Source organism: Herpailurus yagouaroundi, unplaced genomic scaffold, assembly GCF_014898765.1.
Source record: "Herpailurus yagouaroundi ecotype Mexico unplaced genomic scaffold, PumYag 202, whole genome shotgun sequence".
Lineage (NCBI taxonomy): Eukaryota > Metazoa > Chordata > Mammalia > Carnivora > Felidae > Herpailurus > Herpailurus yagouaroundi.
This window is the reverse complement of record NW_024412433.1, coordinates 12,291,431-12,307,698: the sequence shown is the minus strand read 5'-3', so window position 1 is coordinate 12,307,698 and position 16,268 is coordinate 12,291,431. Positions and strand designations below refer to the sequence as shown.

General features: G+C 38.7%; 1 long non-coding RNA gene across 1 annotated transcript; it reads right to left on the bottom strand.

The window, feature by feature from the left end:
* Positions 1-10,806: 10,806 nt before the first annotated feature.
* Positions 10,807-16,011, bottom strand: LOC121014290 (uncharacterized). The gene is made up of 3 exons (XR_005783145.1): positions 15,533-16,011; positions 14,924-15,095; positions 10,807-12,432 (listed from the first exon to the last, which is right to left on the bottom strand). It is a non-coding gene; the product is annotated as an uncharacterized LOC121014290 (long non-coding RNA).
* Positions 16,012-16,268: the final 257 nt, after the last annotated feature.

Sequence of the window (16,268 nt, the reverse complement as noted above, 5' to 3'; positions counted from 1 at the left end):
ACAACCTCATCTTAACTCGATTACGTCTGCACAGACCATATTTCCAAATAAGGTGGTACTCACAGGTACTGGGGGATTTGGACTTTATTTTTTGGAAGATATATTTCAACCCGTAACAATGCCCATAAGCTGCAGCACATTTATTCCACCTCATGGAGAAGTCTGGATAAAGGAATCTCAAAATTTTGCCTTCCAATAAGTCAGAGAAAGTGTGTTTTCCATGGGGAGGGTCCAGTGAGGGCCAAATGAAGAGCAAAAGGTTTCAAAAAAGACACTTTCTTATTTTATGGACAAGAGTCAAAGGGAGTGAGATTAGAAAAGAAACACAGTTTGGGGCACCTGGGTGTCTCTGTGGGCTAAGCATCCGACTCTTAATTTTGGCTCAGGTCATGATCTCACAGTTCATAAATCCAAGTCTCCTGTGGGGCTCTTCACTGGCAGTGCAGAGCCTGCTTGGGATTCTCTCTCTCCCTCTCTCTCTGCCCCCTCTCTCTCTCCAAAGTAAATAAATAGACATTAAAAAGAAAAGAAAAGAAATAGTTTCATAAACAAAGAGGGACTAGCAGGGACTGCTTTAGCAGCACCTATATGCTAATCTAACACTTTACGTGTTAATCTAACTAGGGATATAAGTTATTTAATATGCTAAGCTAAATTTGCATGTTTCCATCATTTATAAAATTAGGTTGATCTGAAGGAAATAGTTGACTTACGGTTAAATATTAAGCATGTGAAAAGCAGAAAATACTATCAAAGGCAGGAAAAATCAAAACATGCAAATTCAAACAAGTGGCTGTTGTTTTCGTCTAACAATAATTGGCAAAAAAAAAAGAAAAGAAAGAAAAAAAAGGAGAAACCTCCCAGTGTTCATGATTAGCAAGGATATAGATAAAAAGGCCTTCCTTTACACCACTGGTGAGAATGGAAATTACAACCCTATGGACCGTAATTTGGTAGTAAATATCATGTACTTTCCATAGGACTTTCCAAAGACTTTCCATAGGACTCAGATATTCTTTTTTCTAAGCAATTATCTTAAGGAGAGTCTAGCGCATGTGTACCAACTTTCAGTTATAAGAATTTTCATCACATTACTGTTTCTCAACAGTCATGAACTAAATAAATGCTTACAAGAAAATAATCATACAGCCACATGACAAACTCCTATCGGTGTCATTTTTAAAAATGATTCTGTAGAACAAGGATCAGAAGGCTATAGCCCATGGCTAAATCTGGCCCACTGTTGTTTGTTTTGTAAGGAAAATACTATCAGAGCACAATCGCGCACACTCACTGATGCGTTCTGGATCGCTGATTTCTCCGGGGTAAGTAGTTGGGACAGGCTTGCCCACAAATCATAAAATATTTACCCTCTGGCCCTTTGTAGGAAAAGTTCACTCGCTGATCCCTGCCCTAGAAAATGGCTGATGATAGGGAAGAAATTGTCAATTATATTTATAAAAAGGAATATTACAAAATAATGTGCTTGCTAAGAGTCTATGGTTTTAAATGTACTTATTTAAAGATTTATGTATATATGTGTATGTAAGTCAGTACACCAAAAAATTAATAGTCATTATCTCAGGGAAATAACATTTTGAGTGTATTTTTTCTTTCTTTCTTTCTTTCTTTCTTTCTTTCTTTCTTTCTTCTTTCTTTTTTTAACTTTCTATCTTTGGGGCACCTGGGTGGCTCAGTTGGTTAAGCATCCGACTTCGGTTCAGACCATGATCTCACGGTTGGTGGGTTGGAACCCCACATCGGGCTCTGTGTTGACAACTCAGACCTTGGAACCTGCTTTGGATTCTGCCTCTCTCTCTCTCTCTCAAAAATAAACATTAAAAACATTTTTGTAATACATTTTCTATCTTTTCCAAAATGTCTGCAGTGAAAAAGTGTGTATGTATATAAACATATGCCTAAAGTAAATAGTGCTGATTCAGAACTGAATTAACTTTGAGTCAGTTGTTTAACTTCCCTGAGCTTCAGTATTGGCCACTGTTACTAATGGTGTGTTCTATAGTCTTGTGAGCAGTAGCTAAGAGATAATATATGTAAACTGCATGTGAGTGCCTGGAACTTTCTATCCACCAACAGAGTATCAGTGGAAACTACTGTCAAAGCCGGGTTATGCACTGGAAACATCTGTAAACTCAACTCCAGAAAAAGTATAAAGAAATAGCCACGTCTAGTAGAGTAACATTAAAGTTCACAGTAGTTTTTTACTTTTTTACTTTTAGCAACTGGTCTGACTAAAGGCACACTGGGGTGGGGTTGGGGGGCATTTTCTGCAGGAAAAGAGCTGTGCCTAATTTTGGTGAAAACTTTTAGGTATTGTATTTAGACATGTGTCCTATAACGCTTACAACACAGATATCAAATAGCCGGTTTGGCTCAATGATTATAAGAATCTTAAACTCATAATTCACTTGCTTTTCAAGTTTAACTACAACCACATCAAGACATCTTTGAAACCAAGGGACAGAATCACCTTCGTGAGAAAGCACCCGTTTTTGACTTGTGTGCAAGTCAGGCCCCATGTCAACACCATAAAAAAGTGAGGTCTGTTATTTCAAACTTCTTCAGTTGCTTTCTCTCCCATATTTAGAGTGATAAACTTTGTTTTGTCTGTTTTGAGACTTCATTTATCTCCTGGAAAATATATTTCATTAAACCAGTATGTGTCCAGAGTTTCTTTTCACTTCTTTTTAAATGTCCTCCCAATATCAACTTGCCCAGAAGCCTCTCCAGATAAGGAAGCAGAGGATATCTGAAAATAATACAAAACCAGACCAAATTCTTATAGACCAGAAAAGCTAGGAATGCGTAAATTGGATAAATTGTGTGTCCTTGTCACACACAGTTAAAAGGACTGCAGTGCCAGCTGTCTTTACATCAAAGAGGATATTTTGATCTCTGCAGGGAGCTAGCTGTATAATTATTTAACATTTCCTCAACTCTTTCAACCACCATTCGTTGTAGGTAACATCCCGTGTTCCTTCCAGAAAAAAAAAAAAAATCAATCAAGTCAATTTTGTTTTCTGATTTATTTATTAAAACTTGCGTTAACGCTCTGTTGTGGGAGGGGGGATGGGCCAAATCGGTAAGGGGCACTAAGGAATCTACTCCTGAAATCATTGTTGCACTAGATGCTAACTAATTTGGATGTAAATTTTAAAAAATAAAAAATAAAACTAGCTAGAAAAAAAAGAATAATTACTTTTATTGACATCCAAGTTCTGCTGTGGCCAGTTACAGTGTAATGTTGATCTTCTCAGAAATAATTTTGCAATATAATAAAAAAAATAGAGCTTAAAAAAAACTTACATTAATGCTCAAATATACATTATTCAAAACCATTTTCAATCCATCATTCAATCAATAGCAATTAACACGAAAATGAAAAACATCCCAACCGAGTAGGAATACAAACAGGACAGTGGTGTCTATTATTTAGACCAAAGCTGATTCTGCAGGAAGTCAAAACATCAAGTTGATTTAATTAAAGAAAAGAGAAACTCAGTCAATCCAGATGTCTGGCATCATAAAAACCAAACACAGGGATGATTGATTGAGTCTTTGACGTGATTCACCAGATGTTTTAGCCTCTTGGAGACAGACTAAAAGGAAAGGATTCGGATGAGTTTCAAATTCCTTCCTTTCTCCCTGGGTACTCAGTGTGAATCTTCCTTCCTTCCACTCTGGTTACCTAATCCCTGTGCCCTATGGTAACATTATCTCATATTTGCTTTTGGACCAAATCTTGGGATATCTTGATCAAGTAACAAATTGAGAGCTAAGTGGTAACGTATAAACAATTTCATTTCCGCTCCCCCTAAACATATGACTTCATGCAGTTTTTTTTTTTTTTTTTTTTTTTTTTTTTTTTTTGGCTGGAAAGACTCTAGCACATGCAGGATCCCAGAAGCAGAGTGGTTAGAAGCACTTTAGATGCCCATACACATAAAATCTGACAAGAACAGCCAAAATGATAGATCCAGGGGAAATATTCTTGCACGGTATTATTAGCTTGATTGCTCTGCGTGAACATTCCGTGTTCAGATTGCTTATAATCAGCTTTCCCCATATTAAGGCACTAATGAGTTGATGGTGAGGTAAGCTTTTTCTCAAAGGACAGAAATTAGAGACTGACAAACACCAAAACAAAGAGAGGAAAAAAGAAGCGGGTTCCTTCACAGCATCACGGGGATCTGCAGGTTTGCTGAATTCTGAGTTAGGACAATGCTACTCACTTTTCAAAGCGAACTGATTGGTAAAAATCATCCTAGGGGTAGGCAAAAGAGAATCTATCCTATGTGTTACGACTTAAAAGAAACTAAATAGGTGATTTTGTTATATCTTCATCTTTGGCCTGAATGTCCCAGCCTTGAGAATAAGGTCACAATACCTTTCATTTTTTTACATCTGGGTACAGCTTCACGTGTATTAGCTCAGTTGGTTGGCTCAACAGTTTTAGAGATGCATCATTATACCCATCTTTACTCAAAAGGCTAAAGGGTTTTCCTGAGGACATAGTGTGCAGTGATAGAGGACCCACATATTCTAACCCCTAGCCTTAGTACCACAGTTGCCTCTGAGAATGAGTTGAAAAGAAACATTGAGACCGCTGGGTCCAAAACGACATCAGGTAAACTACACTCCAGAGAGCTTTATTCATTGGCTTAGTCTGTCGATACCTTGGGCTTCAGTGAAGGAAGGAAACAGGACAAACCTACTTGGGGGCCCAAAAACTGTCATGTAATTTCATGTATTTGAAGACGGTCTTCACAAAGCCAAGTGTACCATTCACTAACTCAAATATTCTGGAAAACAAAGTTTTAAAGACTTCTCTCCCAAAGAGCAATATAACTGAGGGGAAAGTCAAAGGTGTCTCTTCTCTTTCTGAATTTCTAAAAGTCGTATTATCTAGCTATGTCTCCATGTTCCAGTATAACTTCTATTCTTAGAGGCCATGCCATCTGAAGATATCTTTTGGTGCCCAAAAGATATCTTTGGATACAAAGAGTGGCAACAATGTAGGAGGCATCAGTATGCGGGCTGCAGGCTCCAGGTTGCCTGAGAATGTTCCAGATCCAACCATTGACTTCATCCGCTTCCTCTGTCAACACCTTTCTTAACTTCTGTATCCTCAGCTGACACCAAACGTCTCAACTTCTTCAGCCACAACCAACCAATCTCAATAGTCACCACCATCACTGAAGCTTGGAGGGAAAAAAAAATTCTCCTTCTAATGAACACCTTTATTTACTCAGCATCATTCTTTTTTTACCAGTGGTTGCTCTTTCACTTGCTGGGCTGTTAGTGATCTGCTTCAGTTCGCTTCCCTGGCATAAGGCTGAGCACACGGAAGGCTGAGCACATAGTGGGGCTGGGCAAGCAGAAGACGATGTCTCTCAAGTCAAGCGACTGGTTATCACAATAGTTTTGATCCAAAGTGGGCCAATGAGGATCGGTCCAAGGGCTTTGGCTGGCATTATCAGAGAGGACAATTTCCCTTTGCTCTGGTATTAAGACCTATAAGGATAACACAGCACTACATGGAAAACCTGCCTGAAGAAAAATCAACACAGAAGGAAGCAGAGCAGAAGGTAGAACAAGAGACATCGTCTGATCTCCCAGCCCAGCTATCCCTGGGAGACACTGATACCAGCTTTGACTCTTCACTCTTCAGTTACATGAGACCATAAACTCCTTTTTTCCTTTTTTTCTTTTTTTTCTGTTTTCTGTTTGTTTTTTTGTGAAAGTTACTATGCCTTGGGCTTCAGATGCTTATAACCAAGAGTTCTGTTCAACACACTCCTCAACCCAAACTTTAAATATTCCATGCACTAGATTTTTCTGAACTCTTTAAATTATAGTGTGGTCAACTTTGTTTTTAAAATAGAGCATTTTGGAATCACAGGACTCTTAATTGACTCTCAGATCTCTCACTATAAAGTACTGGCCAATGTTCCAGATGTTATGTTCTTTTTGTTTTTTTTATATATTTATTTATTTTTGATAGCGAGAGATGGAGAACGCGTGGGGGAGCGGCAGAGACAGAAGGAGACACAGAATCGGAAGCGGGCTCCAGGCTCCGAGCTGTCAGAACAGAGCCCAATGTGGGGCTCAAACTCACAAACCCCAAGATCATAACCTGAGCCACAGTCAGACGCTCAATCGACTGAGCCACCCAGGCATCCCCAGATGTTATGTTCTGAATCCGCCATCACTTCTGATCCAAGGCCATGCTTCCCACAGGCTGCTTCCAGCCAGTGATTGAGTGCAGCAGGAATAGTGAGCAAGCCATGAGATGTGGGGCAGCTCTGAAGAGGGTCATTGGCTGGAAGACTCCTCATAAGTCTTTTCAAAATGTTCTTATAACTGCACACCATCCAAGATTCCTTCACCCAACCTTTTTTTTTTTTTTTTTTTTTTTTTTTTTTTTCTCTCTAAAAAAAAAGGGGGTGTATCACGGTCTAAGAGCTGTCTCAGGATATGCCAGTTTCCTTCCCGTTTTCCTTCATAGGTGTTTTGCCAAGAATTCTGAAGGGTCTGAGATTTGCTTACCTTGCTTGCAAGCTAGCAAGTTGGCCTGCCACCATTTCATGGATGCTGGCAGAAGACAAGAGACTCTTGGATGAAAAATAAAGGAGAGTGCCTTGCTCACAGCAGCATTTGCTCCAGTTATTCAAACCCCAAATCCCACAGGATGACATTAAGAAGGCCAAGGTGGCATCCCTCATATGGAGGATTGTGTTGGGGTTTTGTTTTTGAGAAGTTTGTTTTTTTAATATAAGAGGTTGCCCAATCTTAGGAAATTTGAATTTCTTATAATGACTCTTAAGTCTTCCTGAACTGTACCTTGAAGGGAGACAGTATTTTTAATACACTAGACAGTAAACATTCTGTTCTGTGCTCTGTACTATCTCTGATTCCAAGGCTATTTACTCTACAAATATCCTTGAAAAGATAGTCTACAACAAGGGCAGTCACGAGCTGTACAGAAAAGCAAGCGATCCATGAGTGTCTCATTTCATCCAAAAAGTTTCTTCTACATCTAATCTTACCTTGGTCTCAACTTCTAAGAAACTCAGGCTAGCAGAAATGGTGTTACTACTATTTAGATTGCATAAACTTTAAGAGTAAAAATAATGCTTTGCCTCTGTTTTTGGCCTCCATAGCACTTAACAGGGTGCTTGGAAGATATATGCTGATAAACTGAACCATGGAATTAAGGTTAATATTCTAACTAATGAACAGAAGACTTGCACTTTAAAAAATGGCAAGGCATTCCTAAAGCAGGATATAAATTCTCTCTTTCTTTGTCCATATGGGTTGAACTATTGCTGTATACTGATATGTTTAGCCATTTCTTTGTTTCTGCCTGATCCAACTTCCCAAGGTGATGACTGTCACGTATAAGCTTGGCTCATTCAGTCCCAAGCCAAGAAAAATCTTTACAAATACCCTAACTACTGGAAAATAGTTTAAGTTAAGAGCTCTTATCTCATGACCACTCACTATATAATCAAGGCTGTGTGTCTCAAAATGTACCCATAAGATTTTAATATATAGAGGTGACTGAGTGAGACGCCAATGGCATTGAGAGAATTTTACTGTTGACATTTCCCAAGAAGGAACATGCTACATCATGCAAGGGAACATAAGGAAGCACCAGTTTTGGTCCGGAAGCAGAAGCAAAGAGAGGAAAATTCAGATCAGAGACTTTAGTGGCTTTCACGGGAAAGACAAGGCAGGACAGACTAAACAGCTTAGGATTGGCTGGTTTGAATAATTCCAGGGAACCTTGGGGCATAGAAGCTATCCAGTTGCCAGGTACACGGCCCTGAGTTCATGTAGAGAAGGAGAATATTGGTTTGGTGTGAGACAGTTTGATAAAGGAGATAGAGGGTGTGGGCTCCAGATTGGTTAGTTTACATATGAAAAATGTGTGTTCCAGAAGAGCTTTTTTTTATCTCTAAAACATAAGTATGTCTCAGTCCGGTTTTCCTAACACCAATTGTTGGAGACACTACCTTTTTTCCATTGGATATTCTTTCTTGATTTGTCAAAGATGAGTTGACCGTATAGTTGTGGGTCCATTTCTGGGTTTTCCATTCTATTCCATTGACCTTTGTGTTTGTTTTCATGCCAGGACTATACTGTCTCAGTGACTACAGCTTTGCTATGTAGCTTGAAATCCAGAATTGTGATGCTTCCAAATTTGTTTTTCTTTTTTAGGATTGTTTGGCTATTTCGGGTCTTTTGTGGTTCCATAAAAATTTTAGGAGTGTTTGTTCTAGCTCTGGCAAGAATGCTGATGGTACTTTAAGAGTGATTCCATTAAATGTGTAGATTGCTTTGGGTAGTATAGACATTTTAACAATGTTTGTTCTTCCAGTCCATAAGCATGGAATGTTTTTCCATTCCTTTGTGTCCTCTTCAATATTTTTCATAAGTCTTCTATTTCAGAGTACAGATCTTTTCCCTCTTTAGTGAGGTTCATTCCTAGGTATCCTATTGTTTTTGGTGCAGTTGTAAATGAGATTGATTCCTTGATTTCTTTTTCTGCTGCTTCCATGGTGACATACAAAGGAATAAAACTGCACCATTTTCTTACACCATACACAAAAGTAAATTCAAAATGGATGAAAGACTTAAATGTGAGACAGGAAACAATCAAAATCCTAGAAAGAACACAAGCAGCAACCTCTTTGACCTTGGCCAGAGCAACTTCTACTAGACACATCACTGAAGGCAAGGGAAACAAAAGGAAACGTGAACTATTGGCACTTCATCAAGATGACAAGTTTCTGCACATTGAAGGAAACAATCAACAAAACTAAAAGGCAGCCTAAGGAATGGGAAAAGACATTTGCAAATGACATATCTGATAAAGGGTTAGTGTCCAAAATCTATACAGAACTTATCAAACTCAACAGCCTAAAAAACAAATAACCCAGTTAAGAAATGGGCAGAAGACATGAATAGACACTTTTCCAAAGAATGCATCCATATGGCTAGCAAACACATGAAAAGATGTTCAACATCACTCATCATCAGGGAAATACAAATCAAAACCATGATGAGATACCATCTCACGCCTGTCAGAATGGCTAAAAAATTCACAACACAAGAAACAACACATGTTGGTGAGGATGCAGAGAAGGGGGGACACTTTTGCACCATTGGTGGGAATAAAAATGCTGCAGCTACTCTGGAAACCAGTATGGAGTTTCTTCAAGAAAAAAAAGAACTACCCTATGATCCAGCAATTTCACTATTAGGTATTTACCCAGGGGATGCAAAAATGCAGATTCAAAGGGGTGCATGCACGCTGATGTTTCTAGCAGCATTATCAACAATAGCCAAACTATGGAGAGAGCTCAAATGTCCATTTGCTGATGAATGGGTAAAGAAGATGTGGTATCTATATACACCTGAATATTACTCAACCACCGATTTATAAAAAAAAAAAAAAAGAAATCCTACCATTCTCAATGACATGGATGGAGCTAGAATGTATTATGAATTGGAATGAGTCAAACAGAAAAAGACAAATATCATACGATTTCACTGATATGTGGAATTTAAAAAACAAAACAGATGAACATATGAGAATGGAGAAAGGAAAGAGAAGAAAGGGAAACAAACCATCAGAGACTCATAATGATACAGAACACACTGAGGGTTGATGGAGGGAGGTGGGTGGGAGATGGGCTAGATTGGTGATGGGTATTAAGGAGAAAACTTGTGATGAGCACTGGATGCTGTATATGAGTGATGAATCACTGAATTCTAATCCTGAAACCAGTACTGCACTGTATATTACCTAATTAAAATATAAATAAAATAAAATAATAAAAATAAAACAATGAAACCTAGGTAACCTTGGGAGGGGCTGACTCTCCACTCAGTGAGACCACAAATGCCAGACCTTCAAGGGTACAAAGAACAAAAAAATATAGTTAATACAACTGGTGTTGTGACAAATGGATGCCAAAATGACCAACTCAGAGTGTAAGAAAAGAGAACGTGGTGTCTCCCTATCTGTCTGAAGCACAGACAGCTCCTGGTTCTCACCGCTAGCTAACAAGCCCACCCTGAAGCAGTCTAGTCATTGAGTGATGAAAATGGGGCTGTTTGTTTGTTAAGTTATTCCAACTTGTCTTTATCCAGAGGTAAAATTGGTTTCTGGTCTCCTTCCAGTCACCTTGACTTTACCCTCACCTTCCTGGTTGTCTGCTCAGCAGGCATCAGTGCCCATGGAGAAGGCCTATGTGAATTCAGTTGGACTTTTGGGCAGAAGCTGGGGGAAAAAACCATGTATTCCATCACAGCTGGTTTTTCTAGTCTTCCTCCATATCTGCCTTACCTTGATTTTGTTCCCTACTCATCAGCAGGCAAAACCAACATGTTGTATCCTCTTAATTTAAAACAGACACAGTCAGCTTGATCATTCTATTTATGACCAAAATAAAGGTTGTCATTTGAAATGATAAAGAATAGCTCTGGGGGGGGCGGGGCACCCGGGTGGCCCAGTTGGGTAAGCATCCAACTTGGGCTCAAGTCATGATCTCACAGACCGTGAGTTCGAGCCCCGCATCAGGCCCTGTGCCAACAGCTCAAAGCCTGGAGCCTGCTTCGGATCCTGTGTCTCCTTCTCTCTCTGCCCCACCCCTGCTCGCACTGTGTCTCCCTCTGTCTCAGAAATAAAATTAAAATACTAAAAAAAAATTTTTTAATGAAAAAAAAGAATAGCTAGGCATGGCTTTTTACAAATAAGTATATTTAGTCGATATATAATGAGCCCGTGCATTTATTGTAATGGATAAGCCATCTATTATGAATTAGTAGTGAATTTCCACCGAGTTAAAAATAAAACTCAACTTCACAGGGGCTTTTTGTGGAGTTTTTGATGCCATTGGATGGGAGACTCCATACCGAACATTTATTTCTCTGTAATCTGCTTGAAAACTGCAAAAAATGAAACCTATCAATGCCTTCAAAACTTCTAAGACTCTAGCCATGGACTAATACAAAGTAATAATAACTCATTAAAAATTCAAGCTTTCAAAATGAAATCTAAATTGGCATTGCAAAAGCACAGGACAATTAAAATCAATGCTTGAATTATGTGGGCTCCTGTTAGCTTTATGCCACTCCGGGTGTCGATCTTTAAACACACCCCAAAAATGTAGCAACATGGTAAGGTAGTACGTAGTAAAATTGACTGGACAAGGAATGGATTTCTACAAAGGAAAGAAACTACGTGACAAACTGTTTTGTTCCTAAATTCTCTGTGAGCTCCATTGCCCTACGGATAAAGCTTCTCCATAATTACTTTTTCTAGGCCAAAGTACTACTGTTTGCCAATGCCTAATAAGCTCCCACTTTCGCTTATGAGAGTCAATGATCTGCAGGGTGCACAGAGAAATCTTTTATCAATTAGGTATAAAAGATCATCTTCCCATCTTGACTTGTATCCGCCCTAGATGGAAACCACTTTTGCCAAGCCCCGTAGTTCATCAAGACATACTATTTATATGTTTCACAACCACACTCAATTCTAACTCAATTTCCTAAGACAAAGTACTGCTGTAAGTGGAATTCAGGAAAACAAGGTAGTTGCAGCTTGCAGTAGATTCTACAGGGGAAAATAAATCCTGTGATCTGTTGCCGTGTTAACGTTAAAGAACATCAAGTCTAGGGGAAAATATACACTGTGTCTAGCTGGAATCCATAGCTGCCTCACATGATAAAATAGGAGCCGAAGTAAATATCCTTTATTTCATTTGTGTGGATGGAATTTTGGCTTAACTACATAGAGCCTTTTAACTTCTGGCCAATTATCAACAGAAGCACCTAGATATAAGTACAGTAAAAATTAGCATCACACACTTTCACATAAATGGAAATATTGCCAAACTTGCCAGAATATGACAGTTATGCAGTATTTCAAAATTGCATTGTATGTGCCCCTGTTTGCTGAGCTTGACTTTCGAAGTGACAAAGTGCTTTCAAACTAGCAATTCTTTTTTCGCCTCACTAATTGGCGTCTACAATAACAGACGCCCCTTCCTTTATGGAGATGATGCCACAGATTTGCCATCTTCTGGGCCGGAGTAGGTAGACGGTGAAGTAGCCTGTCACTCTCAGAGGTACATTTGCACTTGTCCCTGCCTAATTTCTGCTCGTCCTCTAACATGTGAACATCAGCACACATCTTTAGACAGTTGGCTGGGAACGGGGTGTAGGCGGTGGCCACGGCTCTCTTCTCAGGATCACCCTCAATCTTGACCTTGAAAAAGCCGACTGGAGAAAAGTTATCCACAAGTTATCATGCTGCGGAACTAGAGTGGTCAGCCGTTTGCTGGGACACGGCCGTCTCACGCGGGCAATTCAGAACACAACATTTCCATATATCTCCTGCTTTCCATCATGTTCATTAAAAAAAAAAAAAAGGTTATGTACACTGAGGACCAAAGTTGCCCTGACTTGTAAGAGGTTTTAAGTCTTCTTGGACTTGGGAGAACTTCAATTACCCATTTAGACACCTTATATTATATTCAAGAATATTGGAGCAGCTATGAAAAGATAGCAGGGAAGAGAAAACACCATGTGATCCTGAAATAATCAATTCATATGTGACTGCCAAAGGTGTGTTATGAAGATATATATAAATGTATCTGTGTCCCCAGATATTGAACTTTAGAAAATAAATGTGAAAATAACTACCTTTGAATCCTTCCTGAAATAGAGTCATGCAAAGGGCTTCTAAAACTATCATGACTGCAGGGCAATACATCTATTACATCTAAAATCGGTACCCTTAGATATTGAGTATAAAAATATCCTTTTATACTCAGGATTTTGTGTGTATTAGTTTCCAGAAATGCTTTTAATTGTAGAAAGTACATTACAAGAGGGAGAAACACTCTGGCTATTTTTGCGAAGAAACACTCAGCGGCTACATTTACTTCTATGTACGTATACCTTCAAATCATAAACATCACTATGTAAATGTTGTTTTATGATTGCAGTGTAACCATGGAGTTTGTTCTTTTGTGTAGTGGGAGCCACTAGTAGTAGAAAAATAAAAGCCAATAGACTAAACATAAAAAGAGACATTGATCGTTAAGAAAAACGTAAGTACTGTAAAATATAAGATTTCACAGCAATGAAATGCTGACTCCTTGGACAGGGATAAAGGACGCTTCTCCAGGGAAACATCAAATACGAAAACATTTTTGAAAATGTCCTGGAAAAAGCTATTTTCAATGAAAATTCTAAAATCTGCCTTAGGGCAGATATAGAGTTTGCGGAGCCTTTAAAAAAAAGAATGCAGGGGCGCCTGGGTGGCACAGTCCGTTAAGCGTCCGACTTCAGCCAGGTCACGATCTCGCGGTCCGGGAGTTCGAGCCCCGCGTCAGGCTCTGGGCTGATGGCTCAGAGCCTGGAGCCTGTTTCCGATTCTGTGTCTCCCTCTCTCTCTGCCCCTCCCCCGTTCATGCTCTGTCTCTCTCTGTCCCAAAAATAAATAAAAGTTGAAAAAAAAAAATTTTTTTAAATAAAAAAAAAGAATGCAAAATACAAAAGTAAATATGAAAGTGAATATTTATTTACAATGGGAGAATAAATACAAGAAATCACAAAGTCTTCACAGTTGACAGCACAAAATCTGGAAAAATAACATTTCTATTAATTAAACACCTTTTAATAATTAAACATATTTATAAGTCTTTTTCCTATATTTTTGCCTGCATATTATTTGATGACTCCTTCATATGAAAACTACGTTGTCATATTTCCCATAGAGAGGAGGAAAACAAATGCACTTTGCTCTGGCATGGTTGGCTGAAATCTATTTCTTATTATTGGCAGTTTATAAAACTTCTTTTCAGATTTATGGCTTATTTTCTGTAATATCATGTAAATATCAGACTTGTCACATTTGGGAAACCTCTCTCAAACTTGTCCTGTATATGCTGCTTGTCACACTAATAACTATATACGCTCCCTTGTCAAATTGTTGCAGACAGGAGGGAGGGAGCCCTAAAATATAACAATATTTCCCCATTCCACTTTGCCTCACACCAAAACCATTCTGTTTATCTCAATAAACACCAGAAAATTGCCAAGAGAACAATTGCATTTGTTTCAGGTTAATATTCTTTCAAGGATTCTGATACACCGTGCCGGTGATCAAGCTAATAACAAATAAATACATTTCTAAAAAAATTGATAATGGTATCTTTTTCTTTCTACTCTTCATATTTCATTCTCTTGAATGACCTATTGAATACATTGTCTTATGTCTATTTTTATTTTTTTTTATTTAATTTTTTTTCAACGTTTATTTATTTTTGGGACAGAGAGAGACAGAGCATGAACAGGGGAGGGACAGAGAGAGAGGGAGACACAGAATCAGAAACAGGCTCCAGGCTCTGAGCCATCAGCCCATAGCCTGACGCGGGGCTCGAACTCCAGGACCGCGAGATCGTGACCTGGCTGAAGTCGGACGCTTAATCGACTGCGCCACCCAGGCGCCCCACTTATGTCTATTTTTAAATCAATAAAATGATCTACCTGGGTAATAAAGGCATCAAGAAGTTACCGATGTTTGGAAGCTGAAAAATCTTAACATTGGAAAGTAAAAAATGATCATGCATTTTAATGGGAATGCGTGGCAAATCTTTGAATAAAATGGCATGCGGGCTGACAAATTTAAACGAGGAGCAGCTGAAAAGTAAGGAGGAGGTTAACAAATTTCTAACATTAAAATTAACCCAGTTAACATCTCATAACATTGTAAGAATATGTCCCATTTTATTTTCTGGTGAGGCAATCATAACCGATCTGAAAGCAAATATAATGTATTAAATATGGTTATAATGATAAACGTTATTACAGTACTTACATTGTTTCATAAATGACCAGACCACCTCCTATTATCTTGTAATGTTTGCAAAAGATGTCATTATTTTGTTGCACTTAGTAGTTTAAAATCTGAAGATTTCTTTTTGCCGGCTAATTCAGGTCAAATCACACAGCCATGCATTCTCATCCAAAATTCAGAGATCTTTAACCTCCTGTGGATAAGAGTCATGGCAGATAAATATTTATAGAAGTCCACAGCAAAGCTTCTGTTTGTTAGAAAAATCTCCAAGAATGACATGACCTCAGAATTTTCTGGAATCATGTTCCTGTTGTGATCTATAGGGTTCAGAGGCCCTTGCCTTGTTTAAATATAAAGCCCTAGGGAAGACCATTAAAAATTGTGTCCATTTTTCATGTTTGACATTCACTTTGTTTTGGAACCACTATTTTTTTAAATTTTTTATCATATTTCTTAATCTTATAAGCTAAAAGTTTAAGTAGGAGGATAGTATGTTACGGGATATAAATATCAAAATGATCAAGACTGACAATTTTCGTGACATCTAAAAAGTTGAATTTCTATCTTAGAACCCCTCGGTTCCTCTCAGCCTCCACTTCCTTCTTTCCATACATCCATACACACTCTTACCTCTCTCCATTTCGCTTTGAAGAAAAACCACGTTCTCCTTGTTTAAAGCTCACTCAAGACTTATCAATGGACCCCCGCTCTCCTGACCTTAATGGACATAGCTCCATAATTTAGCCTTTCTCTGCTTCATTTTCAACTCCTCCTTCTCTACTAGCTTCTTTTCATTCATTACTCAAAGTGTTCCAATGCCTCCCATTTTCAAGCACTTGCCCTTTATCCTGTGTCTATTTCCTTTCCTCTCTCATTCCTTCAAGGACCAAGCATCAGGAAGATGTCATCTTTGGTTGTCTTCCCTTGTAACTTGTCCTTCATTCTCAGCACACTCCTATGAGGCCTCACCCATGCCACTAGCAGTTCTTGTAAGCATCACAAAGTCTTCCACGTCACAAGACCCAGGGACAACTCTGAGGCTTTATCTTATTTAAGTTCTCCATAGCATGTCTTGGCCACTTCATTCTTCTTCTTGAAGTTCCTCCCTTGATGCCTTGATTCTCCCTCCATGATTTGCTGACCATTCCTTCATGGGCTCCTTTGCTCTTCTTCTCATAGTGGGATGCCCACATTTCTGTCTGCAACCCTCTCCTTCTCTCATTTGCCATCCTCTCCTGGCCACCTCATTCATCTTTATGATGTCAGCTCTTGACTATATACTGATGGCTTTCAGAGGTCTCCATCCTAGACTTCTCCTGGATAGATAGCTATGCTTCCTCTTTCACAACAGATGCCATACTTGTAG